The sequence below is a fragment of the Nicotiana tabacum genome, chromosome 20 (assembly GCF_000715075.1).
Source record: "Nicotiana tabacum cultivar K326 chromosome 20, ASM71507v2, whole genome shotgun sequence".
In the NCBI taxonomy this organism is placed as follows: Eukaryota; Viridiplantae; Streptophyta; class Magnoliopsida; order Solanales; family Solanaceae; genus Nicotiana; species Nicotiana tabacum.
The window spans coordinates 127,003,600-127,017,503 of NC_134099.1; the positions used below are offsets into that span (position 1 = coordinate 127,003,600).

The 13,904-nt window shown below is 42.3% G+C and overlaps 1 non-coding gene across 1 annotated transcript; it reads right to left on the reverse strand.

Moving 5' to 3' along the window:
* Nucleotides 1–2,861: 2,861 nt before the first annotated feature.
* LOC142175010 (small nucleolar RNA R71) lies at nucleotides 2,862–2,969 on the reverse strand. Its single transcript, XR_012704207.1, has one exon. It is a non-coding gene; the product is annotated as a small nucleolar RNA R71 (small nucleolar RNA).
* Nucleotides 2,970–13,904: the final 10,935 nt, after the last annotated feature.

Consider the following 13,904-nt stretch of genomic DNA (forward strand, 5'->3'; position numbering starts at 1 on the left):
AAAGGTTGGAATACTTGGAGCAGGGTCTAATGGAACTGGAAGGGAAGATAAGGAAAAAGGGCAGTAGACTGTCAGAATGCAGAGGGCAACAGGGGAGGACACCTAGCAAGGGCATACCTACTGCTGGACATGCACGACCTGGGGAATTTAATTGACGAAGCCAAGAGAGTCAAATATGGGAAAGGTCCCTCTGGGACCAAATAGATTAGGTTTATCTGTTTTGAGTCATTTTGGAATTCGAATGTAATAAGGCAGATGCCATTAGTAACTCATTTATTTATCGTCATTTTAAGGTTCGTCTTATTTATTACATTAATGAAATGAAGCATTTATCAACATTAAATCTCTCCAAATCTACTTGTCACTGGTTTTACCTCGGGCACAACAAGGTTCCCCAAATTAGGATGCGAATTTACATTACCACAATACGTGTTTAAATACTGCAAATGCTTTTTAGAATCCGTACTAACTTGTCTACCTTTTTGCATTTTTTCTTTTATTTTGAATATTCCCACCCCCTAAGGTTGGTTCACACATACTGGCATCGTCAGCATATCATACCAGATCTAGAGGCCCTCCTCCTCCAAGTAATCCAAAAGGCAAGAGAAAAGCTAAGATGGATGATATGAGTAGTATCCGGAAAGAAAATGCTGCGCACGTGGAAAATGTTGAAACTTTAGACGATCGGAGTACTCCATCCCAGAATGATTTGGTCCTACAGTTAGAATAGAAAATACTGGAATTGCAAGGGGAACTTGAGCAGGTCCGCAACTTGGCAAACCTCTCCCTCACCGTAAATGTCCTAGACATTAACCAGCAAAATGTCCAAAACCTAGCACCTCCTCAAAACACACCAAACCAATGTCCACAAAATCCTCCAGCACCCTATTAATACGCAACACCTCCCCAAAATTCTAATCCTCCGCTGATACTAGGCTAGATATATGTCATATGAAAATGGTTTTTGCCCCAACTTGATTATGTTTCAATGCTCTAATATAATTAAATGATGAAAAATGAGCTCTAAATTGTGTTGCAGGAATGAAGAGCTTGTATGAGGCCTAAAAGTTGTGACTGGAGCCACATTGAAGCAAGAAAGACCCCTAGGAGCTGAATGAGCGAGAAGACGAGAATAAAAAAACCAAACAAATGAGACCTGGACTAGCGCGCCCATTAGCACGCCCACATGCGCCATCGCGCTAGTCCAGATTCCGCAACAGAATCGTCAAGGGTAATTTTGGAAGTCTGGGGGGAAAATTCACTTAACCTATAGAAGGTCAAGCTCGCCCAAAAACAGGTGTGCAACTTTTATTATCTAAGAACAAGAATAGGAAAGGCAAGGAGCTAAGAGGAGTTTTCTACATCAAGTTCTTCTCCTCTTCCTTTTATTTTTATGATTTGTAATGAAGTTATTTATTATGATGTTTATCATTGTTATGAGTAGCTAACATTTTTAATCTAAGGTTTTGGTTGAACCCGTTGTGGATGAACTTATTGTGATATATATAGTTTTGTGTTAGTTGTTAATCTCTATTTGTTCAACTATGTTTTGATATTTGGTTAGTTGAAAGGATCCTCAATTAGTCATGCCTATTTATTATGTATCTACTTGAGAAAGAGTGAATATTTAGGTAATTGTTTGAACAACATCACTCTCGGAGTATAGGCGATGTCATAACCGAGGGTTTAGAGGTTGGAGTAGAGATAACGATACCTCGTGTGCAATCTAAGTGAACTATAATGCGAATCTAGCTAGCGTAGCTTGAGAAAGTGCGTCTAGTAAATTATCATAATTACTTGAGAGAGTGTTATGATAGTTGGAGAGTTCATGATTGATAGAGATAACTAATTCATAGCTATAAGAAATATACGACTAAGGAAATCTACAACGGGGGAAGCCATTACCTTAGGCCTTTATTCCAATTGTCTACATTTGCATATTAATTAACCTTTGTTTTATTGATTCGAATAGCTGTCGTAGTAATTATAACACCACTTGTATTCACAAAGTTTGAGGAGGTTGACTAATAAGAATTTAGTATTTCAAAGACTTCTCTTGATACGTTAATTCCCTGTGGGATTTGACTCGGGGCATAATACCCCGGATTATATTTGCAATGCCCGCATAGTATTTTAATAGGCTTAGTTGAGCGTGATCAAATTTTGGTGCCGTTGCCGGGGAGTTAACGGTATTATTAATTGCGATTGAAAGAAGTAAAAAAAAATCTTAGTGTAGTTAGTTTTCTCTACACCCAATTTTTACATTGAAATGTTTAACGTTTGTTGACTTGGTTGCATAGGTGCATGCTTAGAAACTCATCGAGAACTGGTGAAGTATTTGAAGCATTTTCAGATCCCGAGAAAGTTTTTAAGGCCTTGAACCGGTCCAACCAGAGAAACAGACAACAACAAACAACTGATCCAATCGAAACAGCAATGGGAGATCACGAAGAACACCCAACTGTACCAATAACACCAATGGCACCTCTTCTGCCCAAGATGGTTCTCTATGATTGGGCACAACCCACAGCTGAAAATTTGGCCACCTCAATTTTAGTCCCGTAGATACAAGCTGAATCATTCCAAATCACGAATAACATGCTGCATTTGTTGCAAAACAAGGGGCTATTTTCAGGGTCACAAGTAGAAGATCCTCAACAGCACTTGAAAAAATTTCTGTCAATCTGCAAGACCCAAAGACAGCCCAATGTACTCCAAAAGCAATCAAGTTGCTATTGTTCCCATTTTCAGTGACCGCAGCTGCCCAGACCTGGTTAAACTCACTCCCCATAAATTCCATAACAACTTGGGAGGAGTTAGTCAGGCAATTCGTGAACAAGTTCCACCCCCAACAAAACCGCACAATAGATTGATGACATTTGGAGTTTAAAACAGAGGCCAATGGAAACATTGCATGAAACATGGGAGCGTTTTAAGGGGATGTTGGTCATATGTTCGCACCATGGCATTACAAATTTGATGTTGGGACAGCGGTTCTACATAGGATTGTCAGACAACGTGAAGAACATTGTTGATGCGTCAGCAGGTGGAGCATTCTTGAGTAAAACATGGAGAGAAGGTCAAGGTCTGCTTGACAAGATGGCGCAAAATTCAGGATGGATAACCAGAAATGCACCTATCACTCTAGTGGTGCACTCAGTGCCGTTTCCAATTCAATGACATTATATATGGCCACTTTATTGACACAAATGAGCATACTCACCAAAAGGGTGGAAGAGTCAGGGCAAAAACAACAGGTACATATTGTAGATACTATTAATGGGGGCTTGTGCACATCTTACATTAGTCAGCCAATTGGTAATCAGTGGCCTGCAGGACACAATCATCAGCACTACCCTGAAGATATGAACTATGTGTCTAATTATGGAGGCTAGAGATAGGGTGGTCAGAATTGGAGTCAGCAAAATCAACAATACAGGCCAGCCCAATCACAGTTCAACACTGGAAACATGGGAGGTATGAAACCCCCCAACAATATAGCACCTTACCCAAGGCCACATGGATACAGTAATCAGAATTAACAGCAGGTGTATCACCCTCCTCAACAGTACAGTGGAAGGCAGGAAGATGGGGTTGCTAGACTTGAAGCAATTATGCAACAGGACATTGGGTATAATGCAAAGATTAGTGTGAGAGCAGATGCACATGACTCGGCGATCAAGAATATTGAAATGCAAATGGGACAAATTTTGATGTCTCTAAACAATCGCCCTCATGGAACACTACCCACAAATACCCAGGTAAATCCAAAAGATCAAGTCCCGAAGCAGTTGATGGCAGTGAGCTTACGTAATGGCAGAGATTTGGATGTAGATAAAGAAAGGGCTCGAGAAGCCAGGGAAGCTAAGGCACTTATATCAGTGCCCATAGAGTTAGATGAATCAATGAAACTAATAGAAGTGATAGTCTAGCCTGCCCAGGAAGAAGGTGGCATTCAAATTGAGACCGAGAAAGAAGCTAAAATAACACAGGAACCAGTGGTTGATGTAGAGGCTGATAAACATCAATCCCAAATGATTGGGAAGAAGAGACCTCCTGCACCCTTCCCTCAGAGGCTAGCTAAGTACCAAAAGGAGGAGCAATACAAGAAGTTCTTGGAAATACTAAAACAAATCCAGGTAAACATTCCCTTAATTGATGCTTTGAAAGAGATGCCTGGGTATGCAAAAATGATGAAGGACTTAATGTCCCGAAAATTTGATTTCCAAGACTTAGCCACAGTTACTCTCACCCAGACCTGTAGTGCAGTGGTGACTAGACCAATTGCGGAAAAGTTATCTGACCCAGGGAGCTTTACAATCCCATGCACTATTGGTGATTTTGCCTTTGCTAAAGCACTGTGTGATCTAGGGGCCATCATTAATCTTATGCCCCTGGCAATTTATAAAAGGCTGGGTATTGGAAGAGCTAGACCCACCTCTATGTTGTTGCAGCTGGTTGATAGGACGATAAAGCGACCCTCTAGTATTCTGGATAATGTATTGATTCAGGTAGGGAAATTTGTGTTCCCTACAGATTTTGTAATCTTAGACTGTAAAGTAGATGAAGAGATTCCCATAAATTTTGGGAAGACCATTCCTGGCCACGGGGAGAGCTTTAATCGATTGTGAAACTGGGGAGTTAAAGAGGAGGTTGAAAGATGAAGAAATAACATTCAACGGACAGAAATCTATGAGGCGACCAAGTGAATTCGCCAATTGCTCTTTTATAGATGTCGTGGAGGTAATTGTAGAGACCGATGATGAACTGCTGACTTTTGAAGACCCCCTTGCTGCGTGTCTGATGAACTTTGATGAGGTAAGGGTAGAAGAACTGGCTGGATGGGTAATGGCATTAGAAGGTAGAAGGTTCTGGGATAGAACACTTGAATTTGAGCCCATGCACTTGGAGAACAGAGAAGCTCCTCCAGCCAAGCCATCAATCGAAGAACCACCAAAGTTGGAGTTAAAGCCATTGCCAGCCCATCTCAGGTATGAGTTTCTTGGACCTAACTCCACATTACCTGTTATTATTTCATCTAGTTTGCTAGATGTGCAAACTCAACAACTCTTGCAGGTACTTAAGGAGTGCAAAACTGCTATTGGGTGGACCATGGCAGACATAAAGGGAATCAGCCCTGCATACTGTATGCATAAAATTTTGCTAGAAAAAGGACACAAACCTTGTAGAGAACACCAAAGAAGGCTGAACCCCAATATGAAGGAAGTAGTAAAGAAAGAGGTGATCAAGTGGTTAGATGCAGGAATCATTTTCCCAATTTCTGATAGTAGCTGGGTTAGCCTAGTTCAATGTGTACCAAAAAAGGTGGCATGACGGTAGTTAAGAATGATAACAACGAGTTGATTCCTATAAGAACCGTCACAGGATGGAGAATTTGTATGGATTATAGGAAGCTGAACTTGGCTACCCGGAAAGACCATTTCCCACTTCCTTTCATTGATCAAATGTTGGATAGATTGGCAGGAAGGTCACACTTCTGTTTTCTCGACGGATACTCGGGGTACAACCAGATTTCTATTGCCTCGGAGGATAGGGAAAAGGCTTCACTCACTTGCCCTTACAGAGTGTTTGCCTTCAGGAGAATGCCATTTGGCCTTTGTAATGCACCTGCAATATTCCAATGGTGCATGATGGCCATTTTTATAGACATGGTGGAGGATATTATGGAGGTCTTTATGGACGATTTCTCAGTGGTGGGAAATTCATTTGATGAATGCCTAGCAAATTTAACCCGTGTTCTAAAAAGGTGCCTCGAGACGAATCTAGTGTTAAATTGGGAGAAGTGCCATTTATGGTACAAGAAGGAATTGTCTTGGGGCACTTAGTGTCGAGTAAAGGGATTGAGGTGGACAGAGCCAAAGTCGACGTGATAGAAAAATTTCCACCTCCAACATCAGTCAAGGATATTCGTAGCTTCCTGGGACATGTCGGCTTTTACCGGCGATTCATCAAGGATTTTTCCAAGATCGCAAATCCCCTTTGTAAGTTGCTCGAAAACGATAACCCATTTGTGTTTTCTGATGATTGCAGGGTAGCTTTTGAGGAACTGAAGAAGCGGCTAGTCACAACACCGATTGTAGTTGGTCCCGACTGGGAGCAACCGTTTGAACTCATGTGTGATGCTAGTGACTACGCTGTGGGAGCCGTGTTGGGACAGCACAAGGATAAGGTAATGCACCCTATTTACTACGCAAGTAGGACATTGAGTGGTGCTCAGCTGAATTACACGGTAACTGAAAAAGAAATGTTGGTTGTTGTGTTCGCCTTTGATAAGTTCAGGTCTTACTTGATCGGGTCGAAGGTGATAGTGTACACATATCACGCAGCCATTAGGTATTTGGTTGATAAAAAAGAGTCTAAGCCGCGCCTAATTCGTTGGGTGCTGCTTTTGCAAGAGTTTGACTTGGAGATTCGTGACTGTAAGGGAACGGAGAACCAAGTCGCTGATCATTTGTCGCGCCTTGAAGATTCTGAAAATGCAATTGAGTTTGAGGATATTCTGGAAAATTTTCCAGACAAGCAGCTACTAGCCACAACTGTGGAAGGTGTGCCATGGTACGCTGATATTGCAAACTATTTGGCCTGCGACATTGAACCATATGAACTCTCCTATGTTCAAAAGAAACGATTTTATCATGACTACCGGAACTATTACTGGGATGAACCGCATGTGTTTAAAATTTGCATTGATAACATGATCTGGAGATGTGTCCCTGAGATAGAACAATGTTCTATTTTGCAGGCTTGTCACGCGTCACCCTATGGAGGACATTTTGGAGGAGTTCGGACAACAGCAAAGGTGTTAGAGGCAGGGTTCTACTGGCCAACAGTCTTTAAGGATGCTCACCAATGGGTAAAGGGCTGCAATGAATGCTAAAGAACGGGAAACATATCCTGTAGACATGAGATGCCCATGAATCCAATTTAGCAAGTTGAGGTGTTCGACGTTTGGGGAATTGATTTCATGGGTCCCTTCGGCAGTTCTTACGGCAATAAGTACATACTTGTTGCAGTGGATTATGTATCCAAATGGGTGGAAGCTGTAGCACTCCCCACCAATGATTCGAGAATGGTGGTCGGATTCTTGAAGAAGAATATATTCACCCGATTCGGGACTCCGAGGGCCATCATTAGTGACGGGGGCACGCACTTTTGCAATCGTGTCTTTGAAAAGTTATTGGCTAAATATGATGTGCACCACAAGGTAGCAACCCCATATCACCCTCAAACAAGCGGGCAGGTAGAGGTCTCAAACCATGAGATAAAGAGTGTACTCACTAAAACTGTAAACGCCATAAGAACTGATTGGGCGAAAAAGCTTGGCGACGCACTTTGGGCCTATAGGACTGCATTCAAATCACCTATTGTGTTACAACCCATATCCATATGTGTTAGTTCATGCCATATATTAGTTAACATAAATCCAAAAAGGAATTATCTTTGAGATGATAAGAAGTCAATCCTATTGGTCTTAAGTGATACAAGAGTGTATAAGAGTGATTAACCAGTATTAGAAGTTAAACGAATCAAGGATGTTGTAACTCATATTTTCAGGTAATCTAGCGGAGCTTAATACACTCAAGAGGTCATTTATTAAGGTATTTTAATCATATAATATCCGTATCATAAGTTTTGAAGTCAAACGAGTTATGAAACAAAAGTCGACAAAAGTTGTCGCAACTTAGGTTCATAATTTTACTTAAACATTAGGTCAAATGTTTCTAATCTTTTCTAATAATTTACAAGGAATTACGGGGTGATATACCAACCAAATTAAAGATCTTTGAGTCTAGTTTCCAAATCATTAAACCATTCATTGATACGATCTCGGAGTAGAGAGATATTCGCATTTTCGCGAGACTGCGCCAAGCACCTCTCTATGGGGCCCACTAAGTCGGTTTAAGATATTTGGACCTATATAGGATGACTCCAACCCGTTTTAAGTCATTTATTTTCACTATTTTCAGACCTTAGAACCCTAGGAACATCCTCTCAAGGTTCTCTCAAGATTCAAGACCCAAAAAAAGGGCAAACAACACAAATCAAGTGTCGGGAATTCCGTGGCGCTAGTAAGTCACTTGTTCTTCTTGTTGTTGCTCATTTTTGTGTCGTTCCAGCTCGTGTGGGAGGTGTTTTTAAAGGGTTTATGTTCTGTAAATACTCCCTCATGTTCATAATATCAATCCTAGGTGATTTCAGGCCTTCTAAAGTGATTATATTGCCGAAAAACACTAATTGATCGCTAGTTTCGCTTTGTTGTTGTTGTGGCAGCATTGGAGGGATATTTCTTGGAAATTTAAGGTCAAATTGGAGTTGTTCTTTCTGTATAAAGGTAAGGAACCTCTTACTCTATATGTATTTAAGATTATCCAAGTTGCGGCTAAGCCATTGAAGCTAGAACTTGTGAGATATATATCGAAAGGTTTGGTAGTAGTGTTATTGTTTTGTGGACTGTTTTGCGTTGTTGTTGGGCTGCGTATTTTACTACTATATTGTGGAGTTTTGGAGGAGGAAGGGTGTGGAGAAACACCATATATATGTAGGTTTATGGGCTGATAGTTATTCGTAACATTTCCAGGTTGTTTGACACGACTACGGTGGTCGTCGTATGTATGGAGTGATTAGGCTGTGTGTGGACTATTTTGGGAGGCTCAATATGTTTATTATTGATGATGTTTGGGCTGTTTGGTGATTGTTTTGAATGGTGTGAGGTCATATATATAGGGGAGGTGCTGTCCGTTTCATCGTAAAATAGGTTGTGGTCGATACATAATAGTTATGACGCTTAAATGATAATGATAGTATCGTTTCTCTTATTGTAGACTAAGGAGTTTTGACAATTGCATAGCTTGAGATTGGGGCAGTATATACAAGGTATGTGAGGCTATCCCTTTCCTTCTTTTGCACGACTCCGATTGTACATAATGTAATGAACGATCTTCCAAGATACTCTACTCTTAGAAGCTAGCAGTACTTACATTGTTTTCCCTCTTATGGAACGATTGATGTTAATGTTGCTTCTCTTAGTCGTATGTTATCAATGTTGTTGGTACTTCTTGATTCTTATAAGGTTCATAGTGAAGAGTTAGTCCTAATAACGTGTACAGAGGATACCGACCTTACGTCACTCCGAAAGGTTTAGAATGTGATTCCATGAGTCGAGCATGCATTATATATATGTATCTATTTTACTCTACCGAGCCACGCTATAGTTGGCTGGGTACGGAACCTATTGTGCAACCACTGATCAGTTAGGTTTTACCGAGCTCCACGTGGCCGGGTACGATTCTACCGAGCCTATTATGGCCGGGTACGATATGATGATGATGATGCCCACAGAGGCGAATGCTTTAAAGGTTTATGTATTTATACATATGTATCATGCATTTCATGTAAGTAGCCCTCAGAGGTACTAAGATGTTACAGGTTGTATATTCTCTATCCTTGCTTACATTACTGATCGTATTTATGGTTCCTTGCCTTACATACTCAGTACTTTATTCATACTGACGTCCTTTTATTTGTGGACGCTGCATGTCGTGGTGCAGGTCCTGATAGACAGGCAGGTGCAGCTCCCTCACCACAGTAGACTGTCCAGTTCAGCGGTGATTGGCGAGATCCCTTCTCCGGACTTGCCTTGGTCTTGGTATGCAATTTTTGTTATAGACATTATGGGTATGTCGGGGCCCTGTTCCGGCTATGTTGCAACACTTATGTTCTTTTAGAGGCTCATAGACAGGTGTCGGCTCATGTATAGTTTGGTATGCCTTGTAGGCTAGTTTTTGTTGTATAGTCTTTCATAGTAGCGTGGTAGCTCATACCTTATATGTAGTTTCTTGATTGTCTGGTCATCCCCTGCTATGTATATTCATGCCATCATATTTTATTGCTGGTTGTCCATGATCTAGGTCTACCATTTATATTGATCTCTTTAGCCTTAAAAGATAATAATGAAGGTTAGATGAAATGTACGTTGGTGCTCGGCAAGTGTGGTCGGGTGCTAGGCATGGCCCTTCAGTTTGGGTCGTGACAAACTTGGTATCAGAGCAAGTCTGTCCTAGGGGTTGTCTATGAGCCGTGTCTAGTAGAGTCTTGATTATGTATGTGTAGCGCGTCACATTTATAATCAGGAGGCTACATGACATCTAGGGTTGTTACCTTCTTCCTGAATCTAGATCGTGCGTAGAGTTGAGTCGTAAGTGTTTGTCTCTAATATTCACCTTGTTTTTTTCAGTGATGCCTTCGACTAGGAAGCAAACGATTAGTAGACGGCTTGATACAACAGCGGGAGAGGGTACCAGTCAGGTGCCCCAAGTCAGAGCAGGACAAAGTGAGGCTCAAAGTGAGATGCCCTCTCATACCTCATCTACTCCATCTCTTCCAGAGGATATTAGAAGGCACCCAGCGCCTCCAGTTCCTCCGTCTGGCACTCCAGACCAGGATATGGGGAGTGCTTTGTAGTTATTGACTAGCTTGGTAGCTGCTCAGGCTCAGAGGCAGAATACAGGTGCTGCTGAGAAACCAGTTAGTACAAGAGTTCGTGATTTAATTAATTTAGACCCTCCAGTGTTTACCGGATCAGACCCGAAGGAGGACCCACAGACTTTTATTGACCAGGTTCATCGTACACTTCGGGTTATGCATGTTAGTGATATAGAGGCAGTAGAGTTGGCTTCTTATCGGCTACGGGATTTAGCGGTTCTCTGGTATGATAGTTGGGAGAGATCCAGGGGTCCGAACCCTCCTCCAGCTGTGTGGAAGGAATTTTCTGAGGCCTTTCTTCGTCACTACTTGCCAGTTGAGATACGACGAGCTAGAGCTGATAAGTTCTTGAACCTTAGACAAGGTAATATGAGTGTGCGAGAGTACAGTATGCAGTTTGATTCTTTGGCAAGGTATGCTCCCCATATGGTGGCTGAGATGAGTGATAGGGTGCATATGTTCGTGAATGGGTTGGGACCACATCTAATAAATGAGTGTACGACAACCTCCTTGGTGGAGGGCATGGATATTTCCTGTATTCAAGCTTATGCCCAGACCCTAGAGGATCGTAAGCACCAGCAGAGGGAAGTTAGGGAGCAGGATAGAGGCCAACATAAGAGGGCAAGATTTGCAGGGTATTCTGATGACTTCAGAGGCCGCATCAGGCCACAGTTTTCGAGGAGTTCGGCGCCACCTGTAGCTAGTGCTCCTCCACAGTTTCAGAGGCCTCGATATGATCGATCCTATTCTGGTCCAGGTCAGAGTTCGCGGGCATCTGGCTCGCAACATCCCAGGGATACTAGTCAGATGAGACCCCCAACACCACATTGTGATCAGTGCGGCAAGGCCCACTTTGGACTGTGTCGTCGAGGTTCTGATGCATGCTATTCGTGCGGGCAGCCTGACCATATGATGCGGGATTGTCCTAATAGAGGAGGTGATGGTATGGCTCAGCCGACTGGATCTGTGTCTGGTTCTTCCTCATCAGTTCGACCTCCAGCACGGGGTTTTCAGCAGTCGACAGGTCGTGGTAGGGGTAGAGGTGCAGTGCCGAGTTCGAGTGGTGCTCAAAATCGAACCTATGCTCTAGTAGGTCGACAGGATCTCGAGTCGTCTCCAGATGTTGTTACAGGTATTATATCTGTGTTTTCTTATGATGTATATGCGTTGATTGATCCGGGATCTACATTATCATATGTTACACCCTTTGTGGCTAATAAGTTTGGCATTGAACCTGAATTGATAAGTAAACCCCTCGCGGTATCTACTCCGATAGGAGATTCTGTGATTGCTAGAAGGGTATATAGAGGTTGCACTGTGATAATTTGTAGTCGTCAAACCTCGGCAAATTTATTTGAGTTAGAAATGGTTGATTTTGATGTGATAATGGGAATGGACTGGTTGGCCTCATGCTATGCAAATGTTGACTGCCGTACGAAGATGGTTAGGTTCCAATTTCCAGGTGAACCCGTCATTGAATGGAAAGGGAACATTGCTACACCGAAAGGTAGGTTTATTTCCTATCTTAAGGCAAGGAAAATGATCTCAAAATGTTACATTTATCATCTCGTTCGCGTTAGGGATGCGGAGGCGAAACCGCCTACTTTACAATCAATCCCTGTGGTTAACGAATTCCCAGATGTTTTCCCAGATGAACTCCCAGGCCTTCCTCCTGAAAGGGAGATTGAGTTTAGCATTGATGTGTTGCCTGACACTCAACCAATCTCTATTCCTCCATACAGAATGGCCCCGGCAGAGTTGCGAGAGTTGAAGGTGCAGTTGAAGGACTTGCTGGATAAGGGCTTTATTAGGCCTAGCACTTCACCTTGGGGTGCACCAGTCCTATTCGTGCGGAAGAAAGACGGGTCGTTACGGATGTGTATCGACTATCGACAGTTGAATAAGTCTACTATAAAGAACAAGTATCCACTTCCAAGAATTGATGACCTGTTTGACCAACTCCAGGGTGCCAAGTATTTCTCTAAGATTGATTTACGTTCAGGGTATCATCAAGTGAGGGTTAGGGAGAAGGATATTCCAAAGACGGCCTTCCGGACAAGATATGGGCACTTTGAGTTCTTGGTGATGTCGTTCGGGCTAACAAATGCCCCAGCAGCTTTTATGGATCTCATGAATACTATATTCAGGCCCTATCTTGATGTTTTCGTGATTGTATTCATTGATGACATTCTAGTGTATTCTCGTTCGGAGGTGGAACATGCGGGCCACTTGCGGATAGTATTACAGACGCTTCAGGATCGTAAGTTATATGCTAAGCTCTCCAAATGTGAATTCTGGCTGAACTCAGTAGCATTCCTTGGCCATGTGATATCTGATGAGGGGATTAGTGTTGACACTCAGAAGATCGATGCAGTAAAGAATTGGCCGAGACCTACAACACCATCAGAAGTCCGCAGCTTCATAGGGCTAGCAGGATATTATAGGCGGTTTGTAGAAGGATTTTCCTCTATATCATCACCATTGACTAAGTTAACACAAAAAGCTACCAAATTCCAGTGGTCTGACACTTGTGAACGTAGTTTTCAGGAGCTGAAGAATCGATTGACATCTGCACCAGTGCTCACTCTTCCTGAAGGAACAGAAGGTTATGGGGTATATTGTGATGCCTCAGGTATAGGTTTAGGGTGCGTATTGATGCAGCGTGGGAATGTGATTGCTTATGCATCAAGACAATTGAAGAAGCATGAAAAGAATTATCCAAACCATGATTTGGAATTGGCTGCAGTAATATATGCTTTGAAGATATGGCGGCACTACTTATACGGCGTCCATGTTGACATCTACACAGATCACAAGAGTTTACAATACATCTTCAAGAAGAAAGAGTTGAATTTGAGGCAGCGTAGGTGGCTTGAATTATTGAAAGACTACGACGTCGAGATATTGTATCATCCCGGTAAAGCCAATGTTGTGGCAGACGCTCTCAGCCGTAAATCAAAGGGAAGCTTAGTACATATTGAGGCAGGTAGATGGGGGTTGATTAAAGAGCTTCATCAGCTAGCCAATATGAGAATCAGATTGTTAGACTCTGATGATGGAGGTGTTACTGTACAGAATACATCAGAATCATCTTTGGTAACCGAGGTAAAAGCACGACAATATGAAGATCCTATCTTAGTACGATTAAGAGAAAGCATTCAACAGTGTAAAAGTATGGCTTTTGGGATCGGAAAAGATGGGGCACTGAGATACCAGAGCCGATTGTGTGTGCCTAATGTGGCAGGGTTGCGAGAGAAGATTATGAATGAGATTCATCAATCCCGATATTCCATCCATCCCGGCTCGACAAAGATGTATCATGATGTCAAGGAGCAGTATTGGTGGGATAATATGAAGAAGTCTATTGCTGAATTTGTAGCCCAGTGTCCCAATTGTCAACA